Source organism: Diabrotica virgifera, chromosome 4 (genome assembly GCF_917563875.1).
Source record: "Diabrotica virgifera virgifera chromosome 4, PGI_DIABVI_V3a".
Taxonomy (NCBI): Eukaryota; Metazoa; Arthropoda; class Insecta; order Coleoptera; family Chrysomelidae; genus Diabrotica; species Diabrotica virgifera.
In genome coordinates this window covers 229,235,873-229,241,872 of record NC_065446.1, presented here as the reverse complement: position 1 = coordinate 229,241,872, position 6,000 = coordinate 229,235,873, and positions in this window count along the sequence as shown.

Sequence of the window (6,000 nt, the reverse complement as noted above, 5' to 3'; positions counted from 1 at the left end):
GTGCGTGCGTGCGTGCGTGCGTGCGTGCGTGCGTGCGTGCGTGCGTGCGTGCGTGCGTGCGTGCGTGGGGGTGTGTGTGTGTGTGTGTGTGTGTGTGTGTGTGTGTGTGTGTGTGTGTGTGTGTGTGTGTGTGTGTGTGTGTGTGTGTGTGTGTGTGTGTGTGTGTGTGTGTGTGTGTGTGTGTGTGTGTGTGTGTGTGTGTGTGTGTGTGTGTGTGTGTGTGTGTGTGTGTGTGTGTGTGTGTGTGTGTGTGTGTGTGTGTGTGTGTGTGTGTGTGTGTGTGTGTGTGTGTGTGTGTGTGTGTGTGTGTGTGTGTGTGTGTGTGTGTGTGTGTGTGTGTGTGTGTGTGTGTGTGTGTGTGTGTGTGTGTGTGTGTGTGTGTGTGTGTGTGTGTGTGTGTGTGTGTGTGTGTGTGTGTGTGTGTGTGTGTGTGTGTGTGTGTGTGTGTGTGTGTGTGTGTGTGTGTGTGTGTGTGTGTGTGTGTGTGTGTGTGTGTGGACTTGGATGTAGTACCTAGAGGACCGTATTGGTAACGTAACCAAGACATACATACACGAATTAAATGAAATATAAAATAAATAAGAATAATTAGTAAAAATTAAAAGAAAAAATGTGTGGAGGCACGGAACAACCTTTCAAACTCATGTTCAGTGATTAAAATCGGTTAAGCCGATTAATCATGTTTAGAAATTATCGAGCTCCAGAAGTATAATCCATTTAACAATTATCGCCGGAATGCTCGAGTTGTAGTGATTACGACGTTAAATTTAATCACGCAATCCGAGTTCATTTTTGCGCATACATTTTTGCGCCACGTAATATTCATATCAGCTCTTTTGTAGTTGGAATATTGTGTGCGCCACTCATTCTTACTGCGAGGCGTTTAACGATTTTTTATTCTTGTTCTTATTATAATTTTTTATCAATAAAATCGATAAATCACCAATAAAAGGAAGATCGACGATTAAAATTTAATATGTACACTTATAGAAACAAAACAAAAAAAATATAACTTCAATCAATCAATCCAATAATATAAAAGTTATTAATCGTAAGCAGCAGTTAAATGTCATCCAATCAGAAAGCTCTTATTAAATTAAATGTCACTTGCTACATAATAAATCGACAAAAAAATATCTTTTTTATTTATCGATCAGATTGGTATGCAATTTGTATATATTTTTAAAATTATAATATTGTAGTGACTTTTAAATAGTTTTTAAAAGCAACAGGTACGTAATAATTGTTAATGTATCATGGGTATAAACCTACCTATTTGATCTGCCAAAATACATAGTATGTAATACTTTTATTTATATAATTTGATTACCATCAAAATTTCTATCAATATTCACCTAATATATTGTTTTTTTATGTTTTGTTGTATTTTTTCAATTCTAAATCATTTCAATTCAAAATTAAAATAATTTGATCAATTTTCAAAATATCAAAATATCACAAGTTTAATCCGTTTAGTTAGTCGATCTTCGTAAATAATGACACATAGTGTCCGTGGCTAAGCGGAGAAGGCGAATGAATTCCAATACCAACCGCTCTTATCAGCGCTGGTTCGAGTCCCAATAGAAACTTTCTTTTTTGTTTTTTTTTTTTATACATTTTATGATTGTAAGTATATTTATTATATAATTGTATTTTCAGAAAATACGTATTTAGTTAAAAAAAATTTCGACAATTAATGTTCAGACATCATTTGTGGCTTGTTTAATGTGTTTGTGTGTGTTTTATTCTTTTATTATTTTAATTTTTGGCACTGTTCTAATAAAAATGTTTGAGAAGTAGTAAGTATAAATTAGTTTAATATTTAAACAAAATATAAATAAAAAGTATATTAATTTCGTTTAAATCATATAATAGAAGTATAACTTCTTACGTGCGTACAAAGTACACACACATTCTTTTTTACATACGGTACAAATATGTCTAATTCAGAACCCAAACCTGATTAATAAATAATATAAAGTTTTTATGACCTTAAAACAACACCCTGTAATTTGAAATTTTCAAAATCCATTTGCATATTTGAAAAGAGCACAAAAAATAAGTTTATAGGTTCGCTTCATTTTTTAAGTAAATAATTCAATGACTTGAATTTTGATATTATATTGAAATTTTTAACAACTCTGAGGTTAAAAAGCAGGTAGTATTAACTTTTAATAATAAACTATTAAAGTTAATGATTAAATACTCATTTTAAAAATAATCAATACTTAATTACTACGTTGGAATGACCCACTTATTAATCACAAGAAAAATCGAGATCCGGATTAACAAAAAAAAGAATGTGTGTGTACTTTGTACGCACGTAAGAAGTTATACCTACTTCTATTATATCATTTCAACGAAATAAATATAATTTAGACAGTTTATTTTTATTTTATCTAAATATTAAACTAATTGGAATGTTTACCACTTTCCAAAAAAAAAAGAATATTAATGGTCCAGATTTGAACCCAAGACCTCTCGATCTGTAGCCGAATGCTCTAGCAATAACGCCACGAGCTTTCTGTTTATATAGTTTCTCGGACATAATGACAAAATGACAATTCACGGTAACAAACAGACAAAGTATAATAATATATAAAAATGTTTTTAATACTTATCTTACTTCCCAGGAACACAAATCCAAAGACACAAAAATTATAATAAATATATTTACTAAAAACACTAAGATATTCTTTTCACACCTTTTTTGCACTGATATATACATAACTTGAAAGATTTAGCAACTAACGTCATACTGTCTGTGTGCGCATGCGCGCAGAATAATAAAAATTCACTCCCAGTCGCGCCTAAAGAAGTATAACTTCAAAAATATAAAGTAATTGTGATCTTCAAACAACACCCTGTACCTATCCGTTTGCACATTTGAAAAGAGTACCATCGAAATTTTTGTTAATTCTGAGTTCATAAAAATTTCGACATAATTTCAAAATTGAAGTCATTAAATTGTCTGCGCAAAAAATGGAAGCGAACCTAATTTGAAAATTTCAATATACAGACTATTGTTTCAATAAGGTCACAATTACATTATGTTTTTTGTTAATCTGGACCTGTATTTTTCTTGTGATTACTAAATAGGTCGTTCCAAAGTGGTAAATAAGCATTGATTATTTTTAAAATGAGTATTTGTTCATTAACTTTAATAATTTATTATTAAAATAACTTTAATAATTTTTATTAAAAGTTAGTAATATCTGCTATTTTTTAATCTCAGAGTTCTTAAAAATTTCAGTATAATTTCAAAATTAAAGTCATTAAATTGTCTGTCCAAAAAATTGAAGCGAACCATTAAACTTAGTTTTTGAGCTGTTTTCAAATATGAAAACGGATTTTGAAAATTTCTATATATAGGGTGTTGTTTCAAGGTCACAATAAATTTATAATTTTTTAGTCCGGCCGATATTTTTGTTTTGATTAGTAGTTGGGTGTTTTGGGTTATAAATGAGACATGAGTGTACCAAATATCAAAACAAGAATGTGTGTGTACTTTGTACGCACGTAAGAAGTTATACTTCTACTACATATTATGTGATTTTTAGGACTATACCAAAAATTTAAAAAAATAAAAGAATAAAACGCACACAAACACATTGAAAAATGCCACAAAGAAAAAATGATTTCTGGACGATAATTGTTGGCAAAAATTTTAAATACGCATTTGCTGAAAAAAAAAATTATATAACAAATATACTTACAATCATAATATGCATAAAAAAATAAAAAAATAAAACTTGCATCGGGAATTGAACCCTTGAATTTCGTGCCGCTTTGACTCGTAATCGAAGCGTAGACTCACTCGTCCAATCGCACATTATTTATCATGTGGAAAAATACGGTAACTGAACGGTGTACTGTTTGACAAATGTTTTGAAAATTATGTAGTTTAAATTTTGTGGAAGAAAATATAAAAATATAACAAAACAGTAAGAAAACAATATATTAGATGAAGATTGCTAGAACTTTTGTTGTTAATCAAATTAAGTATGTAAATCAAAGCATTACATACCTACTAGATAAATAAATCTACGCCAAAATATCATAATTTAAAAATAAAAATCGAACCTAATTTGGGATTTCTCTCTAAAATCCGCATTCTTGAGAAAATAAATGTATGTATTTCAACCTAATGCAAATGTACAATTACAATATGATTATAATAAAAACTAGGTACTTACCAAATTAGAATGAGTTTTCCTTGTCCAAAATAGTCCAAAAGTCCAAAAATATAGGTATATGAAAACTATTTAAAAAGGCAGTATAACTATTAACTAACTTTTGTTTGTTGTTTCTTTTCACACAAATTTTAAAACGCAACAACCATAAATAATCTAACTACAGCTGTGCCACAGCCACCATATTGAATAATTTTTGACATGTCATTTGAACATCCAATCAGAACAAAGTTATAATGCGCATGCGCCCGGTCGCTAGGTTTTCCCATATAAAAATTTACCCTCTATCGCCGGTAAAGAAGTATAACTTCAAAAATATATATACAAGGTGGTTCTAAAGTTATGGACGCAGAAATGAATGGGCAAAATCGATAAAACACCCTGTAATTTGGTTATAAAAATCGGTGGAGCAATAAATGTAGTATATTCTAGAACCGCCTAAGCGACCTCTATTCACCATTCAAGCATATCCGTTTCCCAATTAATGAAACACCTTGTATATAAAGACGTAATTTATTTTTTATTTCACAAATTCTTGATTTACCTCTTAGTTTCTATTTCTCTATAAATTATTAATATATAAAAATATTTGCCATACTTGTGGGATCGGCACTCACCTGAGGAACCTCAGACGTTCGGATACACTAAGCGTCTCTTTGTAAAGACAATGAAGTCGACTTTACTAAGTAACAAGACATTTTTTCAGCACACACACTACACATGACACTATAGTCTGATTGCAAAATCAACTGTATCATGCCAATGGCCTTAGTTGTAGAGGCATTTAAGCTAAATAAAAAAAATTAACAATATCCATTTTGTTTTAGATACTAACCGTCATAAGCGTCATGTCCTGCGATAAAGCAGAAAAGGTCGCATTCAAAATAGCAAAATTATGTAACAGTCTACACGCAGATGTCCAAGATCCAATCCTGGAAGAAGAGCTTCGTGGTTTGTCTACTTTCATAATAGAGCTGAGACCAAAATTTACTATGTATGGTTTTTTCTATATAAATCAGCAAATGATACCGGTATTCATATCGGCCCTTACAACTTATCTCATTATATTAATCCAGTTTAAAATTCAAAAATAATCGAACGCTCCATAGAAATTCATAAAATGTATTTATTTTTACTGTAGGTAGTTATTAAAGTGTTCTGGAATTTGTTTTATTTATTTATTGTAAGGTAATTTATGGGTCAAGACACGAAAGCTGCAATACCTGGGGCATGTTATGCGTAATGAGAGATACAACATACTTCAATTGATTATACAGAGGAAATCCAGGTCAAGAGAAGTGTAGTAATGAGAAGAATCTCATGGTTGCATAACTTGAGGGAATGGTACGGATGCACATCAACCGAACTATTCAGAGCAGCAGCATCGAAGATTAGAATAGCCATGATGATTGCCAACCTCCGTCGCGGAGATGACACGTGAAGAAGAATTTATGGGTCTCTCAGGGAACCTGTAACCTATAGATAATGAGCCCCCAGGTGGTATATAAAAGCAGTAAAAGAATGGCCCACAGCAAGAAACAAACACAATGTTCTAACATCTGTGACAGAAATAACTGCAAAGCTTCCTTGACCTTTGCAGTTATTACTGTCACTGTATTTTGGAAAGATTGCCAAACTTATCCATAACCTGACTAAGAGAAAGCTGCCGTTTAAAAGAACACCAGACTACCAGCTTTCCTTCACCTCACTCAAGCATAAATTGGCAATAGTCCGTTCTTTAACGGCAAAATATTGCAAAACCTCTAAATTTTAAACAACCGCTTGGATTGGCATGAAATTTGGCAAA